Raw genomic sequence first — 27691 nt, 5'->3', positions numbered from 1 at the left:
ATAATCAGGTAAGTGGAGACAGGTGACAAGATTAACAGGCTTTGACAGGTGTGAGTGGGCGTGACAGGAATGCAGAGGGAGAAATAGACTGAGGAGGAATGAGGAAGTGAAAAAACACGAGAACAGAAACTAAAACACAAACCAATAAACTAAAACAGAAGTAAAACAAAACACAGGAAAAAACCCAAATCACCACAGAGAGGCTCGCAGATGGCGACACCTCCCTCCCTGCCTCTGAGAAGGTCGCAGATGGCGAAGCCTCTTTCCCAGCCTTTGAGAGGGCCGCAGATGGCGACGCCTCTCGCCCAGCTTCCACGCCTCAACCTCCTCTGGACGCCTCCACAGCTTTTTCAGCCAGTCATCATGGGTCTCCAGTTCTGGACCATTTCTCCGCCCGCATGAGGGCCTCAGGGATTTCACCCACTGAGCTCTTGGACGTTTCCTCACAAATCAACAGGCTCCTCTCTTCCTCTAAAACTAACACAGACTCCAAATACCACCTATCATATTGTTGAAAAAATTCTCCTTTCCCATCCAGGACTCATCTGTCTGTCAGAATACTCCCAACTTTTTCTTACTATTACTATCACAAACGGACAATTAACCAATCTACCCATAGCTCATCAGTCTAGATCCACCTAATCTCCTGTGCCGCACACTGCATCCCCTGTGCCGCTCACCCTGCGCCTTCAGTCCCTCCAGCAGCGCCTTCAGTCCCTCCAGCAGCGCTTTCAGTCCCTCCAGCGCCGCCTGCAGCATCTTCAGTCCCTTCAGCGCTGCCTGCAGCGTTTTCGAAGTCTGCCAAGTCTTCCTCCGGGAGTGGTGTTGTCGACGCCTCTCACTCGGCCTCTGAAGAGGTTGGCAATGACGACGCCCTCGAGCCTTCTGGGTCTCCCCAAGGGTCCCGCTCCGCCGAGTTGTTGCATACCTTTTTGATAGCTCAGTCTAAGCCCTCGCACGTTAGTGATTAACCAAGATTAAGATTTTGTTCTCACCTGTTCTTATGCTCCTGCAGACCTAGTGCCTTCCAAGAGTTGTTCAGCAAGCTCAGCTCCTCCATCTAAGTAAAACCTGGGAAACCAGCTTACCTCAACCCTGCTACTTGGATTTTGCTCAGGACTTGCAACCTAACTACTGCTCTGGCCTGCCACTCTCCACCAATGCCACAAGCCTTGACTTTGCCACAACAACTAGAACTGGGGATCCTCCTCCCTTTCCCTTCGACTATCCGACGGACCCTCCTCTCCAGAACCCCCGAATAGACCTTACAAGGGAGGCTTAAGAGTATGATCCCTTTGTAATTGGAACACACTCTCCAATCCCTCTTTTTGAATAAGGGGATCACCACCCCGGTCTGCCAATCCAGGGGAACTGCCCCCGATGTCCACGCAATATTGCAGAGTCAGGTCAGCCAACACAACCCCACAACGTCCAGATCCTTAAGGAACTCCGGGCGAATCTCATCCACCCCCGAAACCTTGCCACCGAGGAGCTTTTTAACCACCTCAGTGACCTCAGCACAGGAGATTGGAGAGCCCGACCCAAAGTCCCCAGGCTCCGCCTCCTCAATGGAGGACGTGCTGGTGGGATTTAGGAGGTCTTTGAAGTACTCTGCCCACCGACCCACGACATCCCGAGTCGAAGTCAGCAGCACACCACCCCCACTATAAACAGTGTTGGTGCTGTACCGCTTTCCCCTCCTGAGATGCCGTATAGTGGACCAGAATCGCCTCAAAGCCGTGTGGAAGTCTTTTCTCCATGGCCTCACCGCTCGGGTTCATATCGAGTGAGGAAGGGGGGGGTCTCCCAACCACATCCCTCCAGGTCTCACTGTCATTTCTCAAGTGACCGTTGAAGTCCCCTAGCAGAACAAAGGAGTCACCAGGAAGGGCACTCTCAAGTACTCCCTCCAAGGACTCCAAAAAGGGTGGGTAATCTGAACTGCTGTTCAACACATAAGCACAGACAACAGTCAGGACCCATCCCCCCCACACATAGGGAGAGGGAGACTACCCTCTCGTTCATTGGGGTAAACCCCAACGTACAGGCCCCAAGATGGGGGGCAATAAGTATGCCCACTCCTGCTCTGTGCCTCTCACCGGGGGTAACTCCAGAGTGAAAGAGTGTCCAACCCCTCTCAAGAAGACTGGTTCCAGAGCCAGAGCCGTGCATTTAGGTGAGCCCGACTATTTCTAACCGGAACCTCTCAACTTCACACACCAGCTGACAGCATCTCTTTCCCTACCAGAGAGGTGACATTCCACGTCCCAAGAGCCAGCTACTGTAGCCGAGGATCAGAGTGCCAAGGTCCCCACTTTTGGCCACCACCCATTCCACATTGCACCCCGACCCCTTTGGCCCCTGCTATCTCTGTATTTGGAATTGCAGTCTCGCTTCTAGTATTCTATTGAGTTCTAGTTTTAGTTTTCTTTAGTTCAGTTTTTAGTTCTTTATTTTTTGTTCTAACTGACATAATTAAAAACAAAGGCAGAAATAGATATATTTTGTTTTTCCTTTTTCTTATGCATGCGTTTTCATCAAGAAATGTATATATTTTGTTTTGATCTTTTCCTTACATGTGTTTTTGTCAAAAATGTATATATATATATTTTTCCTTTTCCTTACAGATGTGTTTTCATCAAGTAATGTTTATATTTTGTTTTGCCTTTTCCTTATACAAGTGTTTGTTCTTTTTACATTTCCCCATCCCCCCTTTTTACTTTATTTAATGCATTTCTTCCTCATTATGCAAATGAGGAGGGCTGCCTTCTTGGTCTAGCTTCTCTACTATTGGTCAATAAACAGGAAAGAGCAGAATCCATGTGCAGATCGATGTGCCTGTGCCTTTGGACTTTTCAGGAGAACGCCTAATTTGAGAAGAAGTGAAGTCATAGCAGAGATGTCTCAGACAACTGCAGAAGCAATACAGTCAGTTATGACTTTTTATTGTTTCCCTTTCCAAACCCCCAGAGCACAGAAGAGACCTGCAGGCATGGAGGGAGCACCAGGTTGTGCTGCCCCCTACCATGTTTGCCCCCACCCTGCACCTCTAATTTAATTCATTAGAGACATTTAGCGGTTTAGGATTGGGCAGGGTTCTGCTGTCTGCAAGCATTGGAGCCCCACTGACCCCATTTTAATGCACCTTAGACTTACACAGCTGCACCCATTGCAGCATTTTACACTACCACAGACACGCATTCAACACCATGGGGGAGGGAATGCGCTGGGCTTGGTTTCATGGTTTCATGGCATGGTTTCCCCTTCTTGCTCCCGTCCTGGTGCCTGAACTTGTTCAGCGAGGACTGGGGTTTTGGGGGTAGCTGGGAGTTTCTGATGGCGTCATTGGGCGGCTGCCTTCGGGTTGCTGCCCCCTTGGAAAGTGGTTGTTCGTGTGGACCACGTCCTGGAGTGGTGGGCTCCTGCCAGGTGGTCTATGACTCCTGGGGTTTGGCTGGAGTCCCGGGGGCTGTGCTGGGCTCCGATGGGTATCCCTTCCCTCTTGACCACTTACCGGGTTTGCCCAATAAGGGGGATGGCTATATGCTCTTTCACCTTGGTCCTTTTGGGTTCCGGCTGCTGCAGTGGATTGGTGCCTGCCCAGTGTGTTGGGAGCTCTGGTGGGGCCTCTCCTGCTTGGTTCTGGGCGCTTTCTCTGCCGGGGCTTAGTGTGGACGTTGGGGGTTGGGTCCTGGGCTTAGCCTGTGTGGTGGGAGGTGGCGGCATGGCTGGGTTGGGGCTGCTGTTACTCTGTCTCTCCCCATACCTCTTTGTAGCATATTTATAAAAAATAATATGCTGCAATATATCAATGTAAATGATTAATACATAAAAATGTCAAATGGGCTATTTCATCAGAAGATAAGATACGTCTCATGAAGGAGCAGACAGAGACTGGAAGTTTGCAGTTGCAGGTGCGTATATTTAGAGCGAAAGAATTATATACATATTTACAACATCTGTGCAATTTATTATATGGCCATATGAAAATGGGAAAACAAACCAAGAACAATCCCACAATTTCATAAATAACAAATCCCACAATTTCATAAGTAACAAATCCCACAATTTCATAAATAACAAACCCACACCCTTCAGTTCTTTCACCCCAAGCTGGGGTTGGTTCAGGTCCCAAGCAAGTTACTTTTAAAGTGCTTAGTTTAGTACAGGTTTTGGGCTGACAACCATCATATAAGTGGGGACAAAATTGTTCAGTTTGCTACAAGGAGCCTCCTACCAGCATGGCAGGAAGAACAGAAATCTTCAGGCACTACAAGTGCAATCCTTTTCCTTAGGCTCTAGGCCTGGACCTTCAGCTCGCCATCAACCTGGCCTGCATAATAAAACAGCACCATTTTCGCAATAAATATAAAATCAAACATTCTAGTGTGCATACAAATTCAATAAATGGCACTCTTTGCGCTATAAATAATTCCAACAATCATTTTCAGTCAATATGCATATTCAATATAAATTACATCCATGAAAAATCCAATAAATATACATCATATAAATTAGTTGACATGAAATGTAAAAACAATCTAAACAAGTACTTGATAAATATTTAAGGCACCTTATTGTTCTCCCAGTTAGTAATTTCACAGCTACACAAAACAAACAATGTCATCAATAAGCTAACCACTAAGTGACACGCAGAAACACTCACCAGGTCCACAGTTTCTATCTCATAAAATCCTTTCTTTCATCTTTTCTCAGCTCGTGGTAGTCGGCTCCTGCAGCTCTTCTCCCCCCAACGCGTTCTTAACTTTCCTACTTCCCCGCTACAGCTAATATACCATGCGGTGGAGCATGTGATCCCGATACTCACCAGCAATTGGCTGTTCAGTAGTCTCGTGAGAAATAATGATAATACATTTAAACTATCGCGAGATTTTAATAGATAAAGAGTCCAGAGAACGAAAGTTAAAATCTACACCTGGGTTACATCTTTGGTCCTAGGGGCTGAAGAATTTTGTAAAGTATGGTTTGTGTTCATCTCTCATTTCTGTTAAACTCATTACAGCTTTATAATGTTTTTTATTCAAAGGGACCTCACAAAGGTGCAAACATTTAAAGCTTGTATATGTACTAAATGGTAATGCAGTTCAAACTGTAAAATATAAACAAACTTTGATATTGGTAATATGATTTGATTGCTAAAATGAGGCTACGCTTAGCTTATGATAAAATAATCACAAAGAACAATTGTGTCTGTGGGGTGAGGGAGGCCGAAGACTCCAGGACATCATGACAGGGGCGAGCGAGATTAGGTAAATAAATCAAATCATGGCTGACATGAAAGAGACCAGAAACAAAGTGGAGAAGTCGTTACAACGTGTGTCAGAAATGGAGAAATGGGCCGCGTCGGCAAAAGAGGTGCTGTTTCAAACTATAAGCAAGCGAGACAAAATTGAAGCCAAGCTGACTGATTTAAAGGCACGCTCACAAAGAAATAACATCTGTGTGTACGGGATACTTGAAGACACAGACGGAGACAACTTGGTGCAGTTTATGGAAAGTTTTCTTAAGGCTGAGCTGTCAATCGAGGATGTTGCTCTAGCTATACAACGCTGCCACTGAGCTTTGGGTCCCAAACCACCACAGAATGACTGCCCCCGCTCCATGGTGATCCTCTTTTTGGCCTACAGATCCAAGGATTTTGTGTTTCGCTCTGCGTGGAAGAAAGGAGAGATATGCTTCACCCAGCAATGGGTTTACTTTGACCAGGACTACCCAGCAGAGACCCAAAAGAAGAGAAAAGCCTACACCCTCTCCTGAAAGAAAAAAGTCTCTGCTTTCAAAGCCGCCACCAGCCAAGCTCTATGTGTTCTTCAACAATGACCCATAACAGCACAGCTAAAGCCATAAAGGATCTGCGGAAGAGGGGTTTTACACCTGAGTACAGCAGTAAGGATGGTCCCCCCATGACAGTGCCAATGGACACTGACAGACTGTCTTGGGAGATGGTGCAGGCCAAACGACTGAACCAGGATCCACACGGAGAGAGAGCACAGAAAAAACTAAAAAGACATTTTATTCTTCCCATACAAATGGACATACTAGGGGCATTGCAATATTAATTGCAAATAAAGTAGACTTCAAGGTATCCAAACAAATCGCAAACAAGGAAGGGCAATTTGTTCTGGTGAGGAGGACATTAGACTCAAACTAAGTAATTTTACTCAATGTATACAGACCTCCAGGACATAATAGAACATTAACTGATAGAATATTTGATCTCATAGTGGCGGAAACCTCAGGTGTCTTGATATGTGGGGGGGATTGGAATGCACAATTGCATCCCTCCCTGGATTCCTCAAACTCATTAAAAAAGTTAACTCTGAATCACTGTATATTAACAAAATGAATAAAACGATTGGCCTCATTGACATATGGAGGGAATGTCACCCATTCCGTAAGGAGTTCACTTTTTTCTCTCACCCCCCTGCTGTCTACTCGTGAACTGTGTATTTTTTCCTATTCAGAGCATACAGATACAGAGTCCTAGGCTGTAATATTGGCACTACAGGAGCGTGTCAGACCACTCTGGAGTATACTTGAAAATACATTTAGATGTTCAACCTAACACATCTCTGCTAAAGGATAAAACAGATTACCAGCTGAATGGTATAAGAGGTTTAGGAAGTCTATAATGCCTTTGCTGTTAAAATGTTTTAATCATGTACTTAAAGGGGGTGAGACCCCACCATCCTGGAAACAAGCAATAATATCTGTCATACCAAAACCGGGAAAAGATAAAACTGAGTGTAATTCATATTGGCCCATCTCTGTCCTGAACATTGATTATAAAATATTCACTTCAATAATTGTTAGAAGACTGGAAAATATGATCCCTGAACTGATTGATACAGACCAGACTGGATTTAATAAAAATAGATGTACACAGGATAATGTGAGGCGAGCATTACGCCTTATCAACATCATGAGTAGAAGTAATTTAAAATCAGTACCAATTAGTTTTGACACCGACAAATCCTTTGATTCTGTACATTGGAAATATTTATATCTGGTATGTTTTAGCTTTAATAATACAATTATAAGCTGTCTGATATCAATGTGCAAGTTGCCAGCAGCCTGGATCAAAATACACAGCAGCCTTTCAGCCACAAACCCTCAGGAACGAGGATGCTGGCAGGGATGTCCACTGAGTCCTATTTTCTTCGCACTTTTTATAGAGCTATTTGCTCAAAAAATTGGGATCATCCAAAAATTAAGGGAATCCTATTTAAGAGAAGAGAATACAAATCATGTCTATACGCCGATGATGTCTTGGTGACCTTATCTGACCCAGATGCCAGTCTACATAACCTTATATCTTGACTCCACCAATTTGGACTCCATTCAGCTTATAAATTAAATATAGAAAAAAATCAGACCTTGTGTTTTAACTACTCACCTCGAGAAGATATAAGTAAACTGTTCAAATTTAAATGGAAAACAAAAAATTTAAAATATCTTGGCGTTAATATTACTAACAATCTAAAAATATATAAAGCAAACTACAGTACTATGGCTAATAAAGTAAAAAATGATTTGGACAGATGGGTCCCTTTGATACTTGATTTACATAGCTGAATAGAAATTATAAATATGATTGTATTATCTCAACTATTGTTCCTTTTTCAATCTTTATCAGTAGAAATTCTTATTAAGCAGTTTGTTGAGTATAACTTTTCAACATAGAGTACCAAAGGAATAAATCAATTAGAGTATATATTTGTGGAAGAGATTTTATGCTCTTCCATGTTTTAGAAGATTTATATGGCATTGACAAACATAAAATCTTCAAATATCATCAAATAAAATTGCTCTGTGGGGGCTCCCCCTTGGTGGCTTTGGGGGTCCCTGGTGTTTCCTTGGCCTCGGTCGGCTGGATTGATATGGGCAGGCGGGTCGAGAGGGGGTGAGTGGTGGAGCTGGCCCCAGGGGGATTTGTGCCCGTACCTTGGTGCCCATTACCTTCCCCCCAGCATATGCAACACAACTCATCAATAGGGCCTTGATGTGTGGGGTGGAGAGAACTGCAGGCATGGGGGGAGCACCAGGTAGTGACCCCCTGCCATGTTTGGCCGCCCATTTTAATGCATTGGAGACACTTAGGGTTCTGGTGTTGGGGAGGGTATTACTGTCTGCAAGCAGTGGGGCCCTGCTGACCCCATTTTAATGCACCTTAGAATTAGCTGCACCCATTGCAACATTTCACATTACCACAGACACACATGAGGGAGGGGATGGTCTGAGCTTGGGGGGTGCGGTTTCCGTCCTGGTGCCTGTACTGGTTCAACGTGGGCTGGAGTTTTGGGGGTGGCTGGGGGTCTCTGACAGCATCATTGAGGGGCTGTCTGTGGGATGTTGCCCCTTTGGTGTGGGGTTGTTCATGTGGGTGCCTGGACCACGTCCCGGACTGGTGTGCTCCCATCCGGTGGTCTGGATGTATTCCTTTATTGTCTGCAAATGTTTTGCATAGAAACACATATGCCTTATTTTAAAGTTGTTTACTTCAAAGTATTTCTTTCTTAGATCATTCATTCATTATGTGCTACTTGTTCTGCAGTCAGGTCCCAGGGTATCAGGTTAAGCAGGGAGCCTGAGACATCTCTTTCCACCTCTTCTGGGAGAACTCCAGGGTGCTACCAGGCCAGTCAAGAGACAGTCTCTCCAGTGTGTCCTGGGTTCACGATTTAAGTGAACCCTCATTTTGAATGACTCACAATAACCCAAGTTCATAAACAGAATGAAATTTACCAGCTCTAAGCACCTGTGAATTCTTTTATTGACAAGACTTGGCAAAATCAGAATAGTCAGAAAAGTCAGAATAGGCGGACACAGGCAAAGGTTTAAGATGTTTATTTTAGCTAAAGAGCTAGTAAGAATGCTAACACTCAGGACAGGACCCTCTGGATGTTCAGGAGGGAAACTCGGAGTAGGTAAGACTACCGAGTGACTTAAATGATAGCTGAACGGGCTACTTAGTTCAGGGCTAGGGCTAGTGGAAAAGTCCAGGGACAGGCGAGAGGTCAAAGCCGGTAGGTCAGAGAGCGAGAACAAAGTCCAGAGATGTACGAACCAGATCGGAAAATCCGAAAAGGGGAAGCGAGGTCGAAGGCTGGTGAGCAGAGTCTAGAAAGGTATCTGTTGAGGAGTAGGCGAGAGGCGAGGAACAGGCAATGGGTCAGGATCGAGGCAGGCATGAGCTGTGAGAAGACGCTAGACATTTACTAGGACAAGCCGTTCAATAATCTGGCACTGAACTGACGTGAGAGGTGAGCTTAAATACTAAGAGGTGCAGGTGAAGCTGATGGCAGTGATTGCAGGGGCGTGGAACTAGGAGGCGTGGCATGACTGTGGAAAACAACTGAGACTGTGGCATGGAACTGTGGAACCGTTATATTTATTTATTAACCTTTATTTAACCAGGCAAATCCCATTGAAATCTCACATCTCTTTTTCAAGGGAGGCTTGGGCCTGAAGGCAGCCTAACATGCATGTTTTTAGACTGAGGGAGGAGGCTGGAGTGCCTGGAGAAAACCCATGCAAACACAAGGAGAACATGCAAACTCCACACAGAAAGACCCTAGGTCCAACCCAGGGTCTGAACCCAGGACCTTCTTGCAAAACAAAAACAAGATATCTATTGCATATTGGAAAAGTAAATGATAAAATACATTTATTTCAAAAGTATTTCATTGAAACACTCAACCATACATGAAGTAACCTGGAAAATGAACGCGGGTCGTTTTTGACCCATGTTGTGCATTATAAGGGTAGTGATACAAAAAGGGTTTTTATACAAAAAGTAAGAAAGGAAAAAATAAAATAAGGATGTATGATGATCAAAAACAAGTTCATTGAGGAATACCTTGAATGCTGAATGATAAAATTATTTTTTTGCAAAGATATAGAAGATAAAAACAAGGTTGCTCTCGGTGACCGGCTTAATTTGAGAAACGTGAAAAGTTGAATGGATCTTCATGGATGAAGGTAGTTGGAGTTTAACTGCTGACGGGTTAACGAGTCTTTCAATGGAGTAAGGACCAATAAATCTTGGAGCCAACTTTCTTGGGGTGTCTTTGATGTTGATGTCTCTGGTGGATAACCATACCTTCTGTCCCACCTGATATTTGGGCCCTGAAGACCGATGTCGAACCGTGAACCTCTTGTTCTGGTTGGCAGTCCTTAACAACGCAGCCTTGGTTTGCTTCCATATCTTGTGACACCGCCGAATGTGGGCCTGCACCGAAGGAACCAAAATCTCAGTCTCCTGATGGGGAAACAGAGGCAGATTATAGCCTAAAGAAGCTTCAAATGGAGAAAATCCCGTAGCAGAGGAGGTATGACCATTATGGGAAAATTTCCTTGATACTTCTTAAAGCAAGGATTGGCTCAGAGACTTTACCACTTAGGTAAGCAATGTTCCAGCGCTGGTCTGATCTCCACCACAGCCTTAAGAACACTGCCCGTCTGATACCTCATTGCCTGCAGGTGTGGAAGATGAAACTCTGCCAGCAGGAGGAGTCAGACATGCCCACCAGGAAACAAACTCACAGATCACCACAATTTCCATTATTTATTTTTTGTTTGTTTGTTTTTTATGTTATGTATTGTTTTACTGTTAAATTTTAAAAATAGTTCTCTGCAGTGTATCATTAGAGAAAAATAGAAAAGTAGATGACATGTATAATTGAGAAATGTGGCTTATGATCAAAGTTTGTTCTTTATTTTCTTTCTACAGATCCATGTATCTGTTTGCAACACTTGGAAAGGGGAGAAATTTCAACCCTATTGAAAGGACAACAAATACAGATGTCCCCTTTGCTCATACAGCACCGAGAAATCGTACAAAGTGGTGAACCATATTGCAAGTACTGCTATGGTTCAACATAATGGTATGTGAAACTGAACTTGATAAACATTAATGTTTGTTACATAATTATCAGTTTTCTTGGTTTTTTTTAATTTTATTTTCAAAGGTTACCTTTTTTGTGAGATATGTTTTCATACACCAATGAAGAATTTCTGGAATGTCAGTAATCTTTTTAGAAACTATAGGCTGCAAACAGAGGTGGGTAGAGTATCCAAATGTGATACTCTAGTAAGAGTACCACTACTTCAATATATTTTTATTACTAAGTAGCTGTGCAAGAAACAAAGTATTTGGTGAAATGGCTACTCTTAAGTACTAAATAACTGATCATAATGTATAATTTAATATTTTACATTCAATAAATCAGACATGAATGAAAATGAAGTTATGTGCAGTGTCTGGTACTTTAAAACCTAATAATATTGGTCAAGACTATACAGTGAGTAATTTCAAATTTACCTTTTCAAAACCACACTCTTGTACATTTCCTGATGTGTTATAACCTTAAGCATTTCTGTTTGTAGCTATCGCACTGTGAATTGTTGTCCTGTAAATTGACCATTTATTGCATAAATATATCTACAAGATGTATATTTGTTTTGTTTTGCTTTTTTTTTGTTTGTTTTTGTTTTTTAAATTTAATTCCTTTCTTTTGGTTATTGCAGAATTCCATATCTTCAGATGCAGTCTACCCTGTAGAGTCCCATCCCACTTTCATTATCCATACTGTTTGTCAACCCTCGACAGAAGGGACCGGTCTGTAAGTTATTTGGTGAACCACACCACACCACACCACAGTCACCTTTTCAGCCAGCAGCAACCAAAATGCAGGCAGCCATCACCCCACAGCCACCTGTCTGCTCAGAGGACATGATTACATGTGAAATCTGCAGTCTGCGCTTGAGAAAAAAGAATCTTCAAGTTCATTTGAGAAGGAAATACCAGGACAATGTGGAGCTAATTTCACAAAATCATCATTTAAGGCACAGGTGTCAAACTCCATTCCTCGGGGGCCACTCACTTGCATGTTTTAGATGTGTTTTTGCTTTAAAACACCTGGTTTAAATGGGTGACTTGTTGCCATGCTCCTGGAGAACTTGATGATTTGGTGAGGAAGTAATTAAACCATTTGTGTTGGGCAGAAAAACCTAAAACTTATGGTCCATCAAAACCTATTCATGTAATAAAAAACACCTGGTCACAATTTCACAGATCAGAATGTGAGCTTGAAAGATGCAATGTGAATGCACAGTTTGTGGAGTGGGATTCTGCCTTTTGAGTGTGAACATATTCAATCACTACGCTTTTGTCCATGTGTCACAGACTCAGAAGGACCTCTGCATAATCTACACTTCACATACTGGTTGAGAACTTGTGGTTCAGTATAGTGCGAAAGGAAGAACTTTTAAAGAAACACCAGGAGGCATTAGTAAATAGTACACCGTTGTCAGTTCTTCTTTGTGTCAGTGAAACAGAAACAACATTTCATGTGTCTATCTTTGAGCCTAAAACCACATTTTTCAGTAGACTTGATAGGGTGATTGTTGCTTATGACAAACAGAAAAAAACCTGGCATTGTCCCTGCACAGAAGGGAAAAGCTCTTGTACCCACAAGGCTACAACAAAGTGGCATCTGTTTGAAAAAATGCCAGACATGTTTAAAACGGCAAGAAGCCCAGAGGAAGATGTTACGTGTGGTGCAACATTTTCAAAATGCCAGGAGGATAGTGCTTCGATCACAGATTCAGCAGCTGAAAGGATGATCAAGTATTTGATTTCACACAAGAAAATACCCGCTGATCTTCCTGTGACCCTTATCACCAGCAGCAGAGATGCCAAGGCTCTCAATGGGTTCCCCAAACATCTGATCCCATCAGAGACTGAATGCACAGAATGCGGACAGCAAAGCACTCTTAGTGATCCTCAGCTGGTATCTGAAACAGCAAAAATATTGACTTTGTCTGGAGTAGTTAAAGGTTTGTAATTCGCTATTGTCTGATTGCAAGTGTACGGATTTATTTTGTTTTCTATAATATTTTTATGCCAGCTTTTGGTCTTAATGATAACATTTGTTTATATCTTTTTAGGTATATCAACATACAGGAAGACTTGCCCCAAATGTTACATGGTTTGTAGATATCAAGACTGGCAAGATGGCATCCACAACTTTGACGATCATTTGCTGCTGTCTATACATTTGTGCTGGTACTGAGAAATGCATTGATGGTTAGTTGTCATTTATGATTTGTGCAAAATGTGAAGTTCGTGTTTATGAAATTACAACAAATGGTAAAAGAGAAATGTGTCAACTTCCTATTTGTATAACTGATTGTGTAATTGTACTCCATTGTTTCTGTAGACTCACACTGCTGTCAGTCGTGCAATGGCAATGATCGAATACACAGAAGGAGAGAACATTCCCAACAAGGATCGGATCCTGCAGGCATATTTGTCGTTTGAAGGTGTAACTCGCCTTGACTACCAATATTCATGCATTTCATGTGGGTATTATCCTGCAGTAGTTGTCATGGATGTCCATAAGAAAGGTGTTTTTAGCATGCCAGGTAGGTTTTTAGCTTTGAAACCAGTGGTGATACATATACTGTTATGCAAAAGGTTCAAGTCATCTGAATTGAACATTTTACAAAATATGGAATACTATGTTTTATTATGTTATATTTCTAAAGTTAGCGATATACCAGACTCACCTCAAGACAATAATAGTGAAGTGAATGCACACTCTTTTTGGGAAGCAGTGACTATGGAAGTGGTTAGTCGTGGACTTTATCCATGTAAGTCTGGTGGCTATTTCAACAGAGAAATTATAAACATTCTGTGCAAAAAAAAAAATCATGGCTTAAGAAATGCCTCTAAAAATCTTTTGCTTGTCTCCATTGCTTGTTTCAGCTGGCTGCAAAAATCCTTTTGTTGTAAAACCTTCTTATTACAACTGGTCCCCCTGGATTGGACCACAGACAAGACGATCTGACATTTTGTTAAACACAGAGAGTGAAAAAGTTTGCTTGCCTGATGTCAGCAGTGATGTGCATCAGTTTCTCATGGAAGAGAGGCTTGTGGATGATGTAAAGGTAGTTTCTTATTATTTCTTAGGTTTTCAGAATTGTGTTGATCTTTGAGGAGATTTAAAGAAAATTCACATATAATTCACATTTTCTGTTTGAAAGCTACCTGAGATCAAGAGACTCTGCAAGCAATGTGGAACTGACAGCAGAGGTTCAAAGATGGACCTTGTGCATCGTCTATGGGACAAGATGGCGTCTAGAGCAACCTATAACAAAGTTTTTGATAAAGTGTGGGGGCCTCTAATAAGTGGCTGACAGTAACTTCTAACAGACAAATACAATTAGTTACCATCTTACCCATATCAAAGTACTGTAATAGTATGAGCTGAGACACAAATAATAAAAAAAAAAACAATCATGCCTCATGAATCTGCTATTTAGAAAATAAGACACTTTGTCGGAGTAATTTTATTGCATTGTTTTCAGCTGAATTTAGTGCACAACAGCGAGGAGCCAGATACGTTTGTGTGCTTTAAAAGTAAGGATACTCTCTTTCATTTCAGGTGGGTGGGCTGTATTTACTTATCCCTGTGGAGTGATCTATTCGGTGAAGTTTAACCTGAGAGCTGAGAGTCTGAGAGACTTTGCAGATTTTCTTCTATCCTGGAAGTTTTTTCCAAACATTACTGTGTATGACTACCCCAGGGGACTAGTAAGCCATCTAAACAAGAGGTGCCCTAAGGATACACCATTTCCCATCCATGAAGGTAGATTGCTTGAGCCCACACCTGAAAATATAAGACAAGCAACCAACAAAAACCTTGAAGTACACTTGCCCTGGTTGAAGGTCAGGAAAGAACCCGAGGACAAGGGAGGACATCCTATAACTGGCTCTGTACAGCATTATTGCCTCAGTGATGTTTTCCACCAAGGCAACAGCAAGGATGACAAGGATGTCTTGCAGCGGATTGAAATGGTTCCTGAACTTGCTGGAAGAATAAATAGCCAGTGTGCCGAGCAGCTCTTTGCAGGCATGAGAAAGAACAACTACTTCATAATCATGGTCACCCCATCTACACATGTATTTCTGCAAAGAAATATCCTCCTCCATTTCAATGTTTGGAAGAACACAACAATAAAACAAGACATTCTAAAGGTAGCTGGGCCTCATGCGACATTGGTTCTAGACCAAAATGGATGCATTACAATGGGTAATATTCAACTTTTGTGTGTGCATGGTGGTGTTATTGTTGTAGTAGTAGTAGTGCCTGAAATTAAAGTACAATCTGTATATTAATGTTGGATTTTTTTCCTGTTGACGAAGGCTGTGAGAAAAAGAAACAAGAGGCTACCAGTTTGAAACCCACTGTTGAGAAAACTCAGCTATGTCCTCTAAAGTGCTCAACAGTTAGAAGTGTCACAGCTCCATCTGTTCCTGCCACGCCTCTTGCCACAGTCACTTAGCTTTCCACTCATCCCAGTTCCAGACCACGCCCATGTTACCATGCCCACACAATTAGCTTCATCTGTTTCACCTGTTCCTGTCTCCTTATATACCCACAGCTCCCAGTACACAGTGCCAGATTATTGAAAGCCTTGTTGCAAGTAAATGTCCAGCGTACTATTCTCGTTCATGCCTGATCTCGACCCTTGCCTGTTCTACGACCATCGTCTCTTGCCTGCTCCCTGCCTGATACTGATTTGGACTCTGACCTCTCGTTACCGACCTTGCTTTGCTCATCTGGACCTCGCCCTTTGGATTCTCCTTTTCTGGTTTTGGCTTCGGACCCCTGACCCACCGGTAACGACCCCACGCCTGGACCTGGACTTTCCCTCTCATCTCAGCCCCTTTCAGACCAGCCGGTCTGCACCTTACAACCAAGCTAGAGTGGACTTACCAGTTCCGGTCCCGACACTAGACGATCACGTGAGTGAGTTGATCAAAGACTTTGAGCCCGCTCCTAGTCCACTTACAAATAAAATCCTTAAAACTTCGTCTTGTGGTTGTGAGTCTGAATTCTGCCAAGCCCTGCCTTGTCAAGAAGTTTGAAAACAACTGAAGCAAATAAATTCTCCTGGGGACAAGAACTTAATGCCGCAGAAATGAGTTTTGTAAGTGTTTATGTCAGCTTTTGTCTTGGGTTTGTCTTTTGACTGGTTCTTTTTTTTCCAAGAATTCTTATTGCATGCATGTAGTAATTACATGTGCTGGTGTAGATTCTCAGTCGTCCAGGACATGGTAAATCCAAACAAAGGGTTAAAAACAAAAACACTTCGATTCTGTAGCCTCTCAACAGATGAATGGCTCAACCCAGGAGAGCAGCTCTTCAGGACAGGACTCAGCTGAGCTCCTACACCTCAAGGAGAAGGCGCACTCTTTTGAGGACCAAAATGTTCATATGTTCGACAGAGAAGACAGATGGTTTGAGAGGGGGGTGAAGGAAGCCACTCACGTCACCAACTTTAAACAGTTTTCAAAAACCTATAATGGAGCATTAGGCCTGATAATCAGTGAGTTTCACTCCAATCAGGACCTGCATTCATGTGACCAGAGTGGCCCATCAGTGATCAGACGAACAAGGACCCTAAAAGAGCCTGTATTCTTAGGAGAGTGAGGGTAATCTGGATGTGATTCCAGCTTGCAAAACATCTCGTCATTAAAAGCTCAAACCCCACACCCTCTGTTTTATTAATTGAGAAAACTCTTCGGATGAGAAGAAAACCGTATTCAACTACAGAACAGAAGTCGAGTTGTTTTTGTTTTTAATGTCTTTCAATATTTTTTTGTTCTACAGTGTTTCTAAAATTTTTGTTTCTCGATTTGTTATAAATATGGTTGTCTAAATATTGTAACTCCCTAACAGTTTAAAAACAAACTGACAAAACATAATCTTGTTAAAGAATAATTCAGGGCAGAGCTGCTGTTGGGCTATAACAGGGGTGCTCACACTTTTTCAGCATGACTTAATGATCTTCATGTAGGAAAAGGCTGACTCACATAAATAAGTGGAGCCGAATAATGCAGTCAAGGAGGTAGCACATTTCCTCACTTTACCTCTGTGAGTAGGTTCCAGAACTGTCCATAAGCTCTCGACTTCAGCTCAATGTCAGTTTGTAGAGTCAAAATCTCATCTTCCACTCCAGAAGAGTTCAAGTCAAACAGTGCTGCAATGTTGAGCATTTTAGCGCATAACGCTTGTTGGTGGATTATGCAATGGTAATTCAAAAAGTCTGGGAACGCATCGTCCTGCCTGCACTTTGCAATAAATCCATTCACACGTCCAACCATTGCAGGTGCTCCATCTGTGGTGATAGACACCAATTTGTACACTGGGAGCTGAGTTTTCTCCATAAAGTTTTTAAACGTCTGAAATATGTCCTCTCCTCGCGTCTGTTCTTTCATGGGAAGTGCTGTCAATAGCTCCTCTTTTGCAGTGAGATCACTAAACACCATACGAATGAAAATGCATATCTGGGCTATGTCACTCACATCTGTAGATTCGTCCAACTGCAGGGAGAAACACTCACAATCTCCGATGTCCTTCCACATTTGCTGGGTTAAATCCTCAGCCATGGCTTCACAGCGCCGTGTAACTGTATGTCTTCACAGCTGAAGAGCTTTGATTGAAGATAATATCTCTGCCTTATTTTTAGTCTCTGAACAATGAGTCAGCTGCTTCGACGAATGCTTCTTTCACCATCTCTCCATCTTGGAAGGACTTATTGTTTTTAACAATGGCGTGACTCACGTGCTTCAGTGGCGGCTTTCGCTTTTGAAGTTTGTTGAGTAAAAAATGACTTCTGTCCGGACAACTGGGATTTTAGTTCCTCCACCTTTCTCTTTCTCAGCTGGCTTTTCGGGGGGAAGTCAATGTCATATTTTCTATGAATAGTCCGAAAATGCCGCTCCACATTTTTCTTCTTTGGTATTGCGATGGCCGACTGGCAGATGAGGCAAACACACTTCGAAAATTACATCATGAAAAAAAAAGTCCACCTCCCATTCCGTATGAAAGTGATATGTTTTTGCCTTCTTACTTGGTCCAGCTTTCTCACTCATTTTGATCACGATATATTTTAGCAAGGGCTTAAAATCGGAGGTATATTGCGAACTAGCTTGTAAGTTTTGCTGCGCAAGCGCAGTCATTTACGCATGCACGGTGACCTAAAGGTCAAATTCAGTTGTCATCTGAATGGTTGCCCTGTATGTCAATCAAGTGACAGGATGTTTGATTGGCTGACAAATATTTTTTAACGTCACGCTGCGATCGACCAGTACTGCCTCCGCGATCAACCAGTAGATCGCGATCGACGTAATGAGCACCCCTGGGCTATAATGTATGTACAGTACCCAAGTAAAAAAGTGAAATGCCCACAGATAAGCAGTATAAAAAAAACATTGTGTGTTGTGCATATGAGCACACATACAGAAGAAATGCATATTAGTGTGAAATAGCAAGTTAATAAAGACACATTTGTCTTCAATTTTTCGCTCCTAAGATTGCACAGGTTTTAGACAAAACCAGAGATCCGGGTGAATATGTTGCTTGTGTTGACGGGCAGATCCTGACTCGAAGTGATATGTTCACACTGGGGTTATCACAAGACATCAATGGGCAGGTAAGCTTCAAAATAGTTCAAACCATCTGTGTGGTTTTATGTGATTTTGTTTGTTTGACATTGTGAATTTATGCTTTTTACAATTTTTCACAGATTCTGAACTCCTGCCTGAAAGCTGTTGAGAACATTTTTAGCAACAGGGTCAGTAAATTTAAATAATAGACAATTACTCCATGACATTTCCAAGTTAGGAGTCATAGCATACAAGTACTGAATGGATAAAATACATGCTCATGTGACCAAAACACATATTGTAAGGCATGTCTTAGGATGTTAATTTGGCATAAATGACAGAAAAGTATCCATTAACTCCATACATACAATTAAATGTTCCTTGTTTTGTTTTGGGTTTTTTTCTTCAGGGTGCCAAAATTTTTGCAGGAAAAAGTCAAGTAGTCCACACCTGGTTTCCACCTCTTTCTTTTGACCCAACACTACATCTTCCAGTACATATTTTGGAATATGTACTGGAATATTTGGAACAACTTACTTTTCACTTTGGTTGTCTGCTTCACCCTGATGTATTAATTTTGGGATTTCATTTTAAGCTGCAGGCACCACATCTGGACAGGATTCTGCTTCCTGTATGGCGTCCTGGACATTGGACACTATGTGTTAGTGCTATATTTATTTGATATTGACCTTCATAATTTCTGTATTACTTGTTACACTTCCTTGTCTATTTCATTTATTACTTTGTAGTAGTGTTCACCTTCAGTGTGACATTTTTTCAGATTCCGAAGCATAGACATAGGGAGATTTTCTTCCTTTATTCTATCAATGACACTGGCTTCACAGATGAAAACCACATCAAAACATTAAGGTTTCATGGGAATAAGTTTGACAGTGGCATGTGTTTGGTTTGTTGTTCCGTTGTTAAACGGAGGTTAAATTTCACTGTTATGTCAGGGCTCGGTGAAACCGGACTCAGAACAGGCAGACAACGGCAAAGTTTTAAGATGTTTATTTGAGCTGTTAGGCTAGTAGGAACGTTAATTCTCAGAACGGAACCCTCGGGTTGACACAGAGGAAGTCTCAGAGCAGGTAAGGCTACAGAGTAACGTGAGGGGTAAAAGGCTGTAGCTTTCCCTGAAGGACGAGAGTCAGAGAGAGAGTCCTGGGACAGGCGAGGGGTCAGAGCCAGAGAGTCAGAGAGAGTGTCCTGGGATGGGCGAGGGGTCAGAGCCAGAAGGTCAGAGGTCAGAAGCCAAATCCAAAAGAGTATGCACCAAAAAACGGAGTCCAGAAGGAGGAAGCGAGGACGGTAACCAGAAGGCAGAGTCCGTGGGGATTCCAGACAAGGGACAGGCGAAGGACGAGAGTCGAAGTACAGGTCGTAGTCGAGAAGGCAGGCCTGAACATGAGAGAAACGCTGGACATTTACTAGGTGTAACCTGTTCAATAATCTGGCAGAGAATGAGTGTGGCAGGTGAGCTTTTGTAGTGAGAGGAACAGGTGAAGATGGTTGTAGTGATTACTGTGGCTTGGAGTCTAGGGCTTGCCATGAGCAGTGAGACTATGGAAAATTACTGAGAGGCTGTGTCATGGAAGCAGGAGGTGTGGCAGGAACAGTTACACTTTAATCACTTTTTCTGCAACAAAATACTTTATTGACTTTGATTGGAATTCCAGATTTAACTTGAGATTAACATTTGCATGCACATAAACTGAAAGACCTAAATTTGCTAAACAACTCACTTTTCGCATGGTATGGGTTAAAGGTTGACCATCAAGAGACAGTTCTGTCTCATATATTTCTTGCATTCTCATGCATGTTTGTTCTTTTGTTCTTTGGTTATTTATATTATGAAATATGCCCTTGTCAATTTTTAACTTACAAACTTTGCATTATTCCTCATCAGAGAAGTCTGCCTTCAATTGTCATCAGGATCATGGACAATCATAACATCATTGTTGCCAATGATGTTAAGGTGAGATGTTGTGGTTGGACACTCGTGTTTCCTTGGAGCCACTAGGCTGGTTGTTTCCAACCATCCCTGCTTTTAAAATTTCTGATTGATGTTGTGGGTAAGGATGATTCGAAAAGAAGCTGTTGCCCTTTACCTGAATTATAGTCATAGTAATAACTAATTAAATGACCCCCCCCCCTCCTCTTTTTTATACCACAGGGATTGCCTAAACAAGGACTGTCCAACAACTGTGGAATGTTTATTGTGATGGTAACAGTTGCTTCCACCCACCATATTGTTGTATTGTTTATATAAATGTAGTAATAACATTTATATAAACATTCTCAACACTATGCACTCTACTTTGTGATGGGCACTCCATTTGATTTCACAGAGGTAAGGTCACAGATGAGAGTCAATGCTTCATGGTGGTGGTCATTTCACTAAATGTGATTTTCCAAAAAATCCTGTGATATCCACAGATGGATATGATGAAGATATGAAGATAGTGGTGTGTAACTCTCTTGAGTAACTGCCCTGTGAAGTAAGGACAATAATGGTGCACTATACCACATCATGTTACATGCATGTCAGCATTTTTAAATACATTTATTTGTCCTTTTAAAAGGTCCAGAGAAGAACTACAAAAGGAGAGAAAGCGGATAAAAGTTGATGAGAGGGCTAAATGTGGGTTAAGCTCTAGCTAAAAATTAGCACTTGGTAGTTTGGGATCATGTAATTGTATGGCCATTTGCAGTGCACATTTTCTCTATGTTTGTGCTTTAAATCTGAAAGAAAATCAGGATCCAACAATTAAAAGGATTGAAGCACTCTTGATGATGTTATCTGGATTTGTTTTCATCTTTGATTTTGAAAATAGTTATATTTTTACAGACTCAGTGTGCTGATGAACACACATGTGCCAAAGCAGCAGAGGTAATTTTTAAATTAACACATAATTTATAATTTACATATATATTTGTTTATTTCTAATTGACACTGAAACCATCAATGTTTCTTTTTTTAACCAAAAACAAATAATTGATTTGCAGAGCTTTTTTATTACAGTTAAAATGCTAAGGGAAAAGTACTGAGAAATATAAAGTGTTAATAACTGTTTCATGGTTTTTACCATACAGGTGGAAAAGATACCGCTAATTTTACAGGTAAGATTCATTCAAATTCATAATGCCGGTATGAAAGTCTTACAATGCATGTGTTTGTTTGTTTATTTTTTCTCAGATGCCTTTGCATATACTTGAAGCTGTGCTCCAGGAGGTGGTCTTAACACATGGAGATGCAGCTTACCTCACCTTGGCATTAACCTGCAAGCGCTTTAAAGCCATTGTGTCTGACCCAGTGTTCAGGAAGAGGACTCACTTTGCTTGGCTGGATGGTAAGGGCCTTTGATTTTTGTTTTCACTTAAAACATGTGAAATTAGATTTTGGCTACATGAAAGTAATTATTCATTAACAGGTGAGATCAACTGGACTAAATTTTCAGCTTCATTCAAGTCTGAAAACTGGATTCCCTTTGCAATCTTACAATGTTCTTCCTGCAACCGACAATACAAAGACTGTGTGGGCTTCACAGGAAGTGGAAGACGAGGAGAGTACCCTCGTTACTACTGTGACAGTACACCTGGACACTGCCCTGACTGTCTACACTGAAAGCACTGGGAATATTCAGAGCTTTTTTTTGTTTTGTTTTGTTATATTTTGTTTGTTTGTTTAGTTGTTACACATTCTTTTTGATTTTTTATTTTATTAAATAAGCTGGTTTTGGTGAAATACATAGGCCTCTGACATTGTGCATTCATCTTTTTGTCTGTGGCTTTAATGAAAAAGGGTAAAACCAACAAACTACTATAGTTGTAAATGTATTGTTTTGTAGATGTGTTGCTTGATGATTGGATAATCTTGTTTTAAAGAATTAGGAATACAAGGAAAGTGTCAGGGTTTGGGTTCATATTGTGTTTTCTGTATTTTGATTGTTTTGTTTCTTGTCTTATATGGTTCCTGTGTTTATCCTGGTCTTAGTTCAGTTCTTGTTCCCCGTGTCTGTGTTTCATGCTACATTCACTCCTCAGTCAGTCTCTGGTTTTCCTATCACGCCCATCTCCATTTGCCTACAATTGTAATCACTGGTCACTTTCTCCACTTACTTGCTGGTTCATTGTTGTATTCTTGCCTCCCCAATGTGCTGTCTTCGTGGTTGTTGTCGCTTCTCGATGTCCCTTGTGTCCTGGTCGTCTTGTTCCTGTTTAGTTCCTGATTTAGTTTAGGTTTTGTTTTCTGCCCCGTCAGCTCTTTGTTTTTGGTTATCTCTTAATTTAATAAACTAGTTTCCCCTCCCTTAAATGATGAGTCTGCATACTGGATTCACCTCCTTCACCCCGCATCATGACACAAAGTAAAACTAAGAGATACTGTGGCTAAGTTGTTTAAGTTTTAACAGTTGGACTCATTAAAGATTTCAAAAGAAAAACCAAGGCTAAGTTTTTAGTGTTTTTATTTATTTATTTTTAGAAAATAAAGGATGCCCGTACAGAAACATTTTGTTTACAAACAAAAAGGTGAATACAAACGTAGCAAGATTCAAGTGCAAAAATTACTAAGAGTACCATTCATAAAATTAAAATCTATAGTTTGAAGTCCTCCATCCTTGTAGCGTTTGGTCATATCTGGTTTCTTAATGTAGTGTATCTTCTTCCAAATAGTCAAATAAAAAACATTTTTATACCTTCATTAGGGATAGATAGTGTTGAGAAACAGTGTGTGGCATTTACTCCCTTCTGAGGAATATCACCACACTACCTTGTGTCTCTCACCGTTCCCTGGATGTTGCAGGAAAGACGAACACACAAATGAGTCGCAGACCAGAAGTTTAATCATTAATCACACATTTATTAAACATTGCATTCAGCTGAATGGAGACATACAACTCACCAAAAACAGAAGAGAGACCCTCACTCTGCAAAACCCTGAGTTATGTCTGGCCCGTCTCAGCCTGTTATATTTTTTATATTGCCAGCCGCATCCAAGGTCACAGTTTCTGCACGTAGGCAGCTGTAGTCTCATGATTTAATTTTTTAATTACTATATATGAAGTGATTTTTCTGTTTTGCAGGGAAAGCCAGACACAACTCCCTTCTGTGGTTCTGGCTTATCTGTTCCTTGCAGTTTTCTAAACACACAGGTTCTACTTTGATCACCATTTTGAACTCTTTATTTTATCCTAGGCTAAGCATAACACAGTTTTAGCAATATTAAAGTCATTTTATACTTAATCATAAGCTAAGCATAACCTGATTTTTGCAATCAGAGTATCAAAGTTTGATTTGAGTTTTTTTTTACTAAAATCAATAAAAAAACCATAACTTTTAATATATAAACCAAAAATACTTACTAGTTTTGTAAGATAATTACCAACAAACATTGACATTATCAAAAGGTGCTTCATTTGAGAACTTTGATAGCTTATAAACTGACATTCATGACCATTTCTGGATTGTCCTTCATCTGCAGCTCTCCTCACGTTTTGCAGACACAAAGTGTTTGTCGATGCGTTTATGTTCGATGATTACACTGCAGGACGTGCAAAACAGCTTCCTCCCACTCTCATGCAGCTGGGCAGGAAACTGGTTTGAGACCGCATTGAAGTTAGTTTTAAGTTGGATATTCCCGCTCCGCGGAGTTAGCGGCGTCTAGCTCACGGCTGACCCGAAACAGGAACGCTAATGTTGGCCAGCCGTTCTCTGCCGGCCCCTTCTCTCACGCGCGGTGGTTCACTTAGGGACGGCTGGCCGACATTAGCGTTCCTGTTTCCGGTCAGCCGTGAGCTAGACGCCGCTAACTCCGCGGAGCGCGAATATCTGTTGTGATTGGTGATTTTTTGGCACTTCCTGGTGGACATGCTTGGCTCCTCCTACTGGTGGAGTCAGGTGGGTCCTTTGCACACCTGAAGGAGATGAGGCATCAGACGAGTTGGTGTATTTAAGGCTGTGGTGGGAACCAGATCAGCGCTGGAGCATTGCTTACCTCGTGGTAAAGTCTCCGAGCCAGCTCAGTAATCTGCCTGTAAAGTAAGAGATTTACTTACCTGTGTTTTTGTGTTCATCCTCTTAGTGAGTTCCTGTCTGCCTGACATTCCAGTCTGGTTCCGGTTCCATCTGCAACAAACCAGCCTTGACTCCTCGTCGATGTCTTTTGTCTTCCTCAACAACCGATGCAGAACCTCACTTGACTATTTAGTAAGCCTTCAATCAGTTATCGTTTATCGCTCGTTTAAGATCCTCGTTTTATCACTTACCGCTTCTCCTCCGCTTTTCAGATTCCACTTCCGTTCCAGTCATCTCGTTCCTCACTGTAAATAAATACACTTACCTGATATCTGAGTCCTGTAGTCTGTCTACCACCAAGCTGTTGTTTTCTCTTTGACGTCAGAGAAACCTGACAATATCCAATATCCAACTTAAAACTAACTTCACTGCGGTCCTTTCCTGAAATCTTTGTGGGCAAAAGTGAAGCATTAGTGCACATTTTCGCTGCGGTCGCTGCTCCTGCATGCTCCCAGCATTCTGATGTTAACAGGATGTGATGTCACATCTCTTCTTTGTGAGTTATTTGGGGTTATTTTGGTTTAAGTTGCAGGAAAGTTGCAGTGTTTTGGGCAAAGTTGCACAAAGTTGCGATTTCGCGGGGTTTGCTTGATTTTTGCATTAATAGTTGCAATCGCAACATCGTGAAATCCTGGAGGGTCTGAGTATACTTAACAATATAATAAAACCGCGGCTAAGTAAAAAGTAAAAAAAAAAGTGACACACCACGTAACATAACACAGGCGGTAAAGGAAATGGTGCCCCCTTCATTTAGGTAAAGGAAATGGCGCCCCTTCACTTCTGGAGTGCAATAGCCCATTTTCCATATATGGTATGGGACTGACATATGGTCCATCCCCGCCCCTTTCTGTTTGCTGCAGCCAGGTGTACTTCGATCTCCTCCGATCTTCATCCTGGTTTTCGGGAGAACCAAAAGATGATCCTTATGTCACCCCCTTTGAATAAAATGTTACTAACATGACAAAAGCAGCAAAAATTGGGAATGAAGTTGAAAACTGCTTAACTTTATGCAAAATTACTGCATTTTGGTTGTAAAAGAAATAGTAATGGCAATGTCATGAGCGAACAGATTTCAACAGCTATACACTTTATGAGCAACAAAAGCGATTTTTACAGCTTTAGTAGCTCTTGGAGTGAACACACGGTTACAGAATACTGAAACTATGTCTTGCGGGAGCAGTGTGGTAAAAATTGGTAACTTAAATTTAAAAGCACTATTTTAATCCAGAGGAAATTGAATGCAATGACTCCACTAAAAAAAGTTACCTTTAAGGCACACAGGCCCGCTACAGATGAGGCTTGAGACAATCTCCCAATTCAAAAAAGTTATTTATTACAACATTGTTTCACTTAATTAAAAACATACGAGCTTAAAACCACTCACACGTTAAACGACACAGTTGTAGCTCAACCCAAAGGTAGGAGTGCAATTCAGGGTGGTGTCCTAAAAACAAGAAACACAGCAAACTGAAACAGCAAAAAAAGAGAAAATCATGCACCAAACCAAAAATAGTACCACCACCCAGAAAGTCCACTACCAACACCACGAGCTGGCCGTTCCTGTCAAAAATAAAATAACCATTCAAATTACAAACAATACTAGTATACAGTTCAGTCCAGGACCCACCAAGCGCAATAGTCCAAGTTAAGGTCCGTCCTGGGAGAAACCGATCTACGGTAGCAGATGCCACGCAGAGCAGCACCAGAAGGATTATTCCGAGCTGGTCGCCGATCAGCTCAAATCAGCCGCCCTGGATGAGTGATAGCCGCCAGCATTTACGCCAACCAGGACGGCCGGCATGAAGCCAGTAAACAGGACGACAGGTAGGCAACCGACAGATTATTCCGGTAACAGCCGGCCCAGGACAAACAGCAGCGGCTATCGAAAATAAATGTTAGAAATAGAATTTGACAACATGTAAAAAAAACTAGCTCTTCACTTACCACTGAGCTCTTTATGTAGTGCCTCCGACAGGAAGGAGGAAACGAGGAGTATGTACAGGTGACCTGGGTATACAACAGAAGCTAAGCTAAAGCTAAGCTAACAAACGTCAAGTGTGGGAAGATTCTTACCACAAGGATGATGAAGCGGCAATCCGAGCGTCGTTAAGTGTGTTCTTGGAGCGCGCATTAGTTTGCGGCTGGCGTACAGCACCAACAAATGCCGAGGTCTAAACCGGAAGGAAACCAACGTGACGTCCCAGGTGAAGGCGGGCCCTTTATATACAGGCAGCCAGCGTAACAACCAATTAGATTCAGGCACTTGTGTGGTGCATTCAAAACCTACAGGGCATACTGCCACATATGGATACATTATAGTCACTCTTGTCAATAGAAAGTAAATTACTTCTGGTGATTTTACAGCTTTAGTAGCTGTTGTTGTGAACACACAGTAAGAGCAATAGGCAGTCAGTGAAGTGACTAGTTAAAAGCAGGGATGAATTACTGAACAGGCCTACTGGGTCCAGGGGCCTAAAAGCTCAGGGGTCCCTGAAGCCCGGGGCTCTGCACAAAAAAAGATCTACTATTGTTCTACTTCTTGTTCTCACCCTGATATTGCTAAAACTCCATTTTGTAAACTACACAAGCACCTGTAAATAAACCTCACTTTTTTTGAAAGTCATCATCATTTTATCTCTGTGGCTGTTTTGTGCAGAAGATGGAACATCTTCATGTTAGGTCCTGGCCACCCTTAGATTGGGCTTAACAATTTTAAATCATTTATGTAAAATACATTATACATTTCTGTTGTTATCATTTTTCTTCACCTGCTCTAATCAGAATTTATCCTATTTCTTTAAAGTGTTTGTTTTATATAAATGAATTTATCAATAATACAGCAGGAAATTGTATTTTTCTTGGTATTGATATAAATTTAAAAAAAATGTTTGCGTTGTGACAAATAAAACCTGAGAATATAAAGTTTTTTGCTGTGGTTGTAAAACTTCAGTCAGTATTTTTTAACTAATCTGCTATGAGAGTTTGGACTGGTACATCTGTTACCAACACCACCTGCTGAGAAACACTAAGCATCATTTTAAGAAACCAACAATAAACACATTGAGTGTTCCAATTAGAGGTAGTGCCTGGCCCAGTTTGGAGGAGCACAGGTCCATATGGTCAGCAGTTACT

General features: G+C 41.7%; 1 long non-coding RNA gene and 1 pseudogene across 1 annotated transcript; both read left to right on the top strand.

Annotated features, from left to right (window-relative positions):
• Positions 1–23019, top strand: part of LOC119616815 — a 27310-nt pseudogene extending 4291 nt beyond the window's left edge.
• A 1314-nt stretch (positions 23020–24333) lies between these two features.
• LOC108249763 lies at positions 24334–24827 on the top strand. The gene is made up of 3 exons (XR_001809234.3): positions 24334–24485; positions 24567–24691; positions 24772–24827. It is a non-coding gene; the product is annotated as an uncharacterized LOC108249763 (long non-coding RNA).
• The last annotated feature ends 2864 nt before the right edge of the window (positions 24828–27691 follow it).

This window comes from Kryptolebias marmoratus, unplaced genomic scaffold (assembly GCF_001649575.2).
Source record: "Kryptolebias marmoratus isolate JLee-2015 unplaced genomic scaffold, ASM164957v2 Scaffold32, whole genome shotgun sequence".
Taxonomy (NCBI): Eukaryota; Metazoa; Chordata; class Actinopteri; order Cyprinodontiformes; family Rivulidae; genus Kryptolebias; species Kryptolebias marmoratus.
Note: the sequence above shows the minus strand (reverse complement) of the source record. Positions and strands in the feature narration are given on the sequence as shown.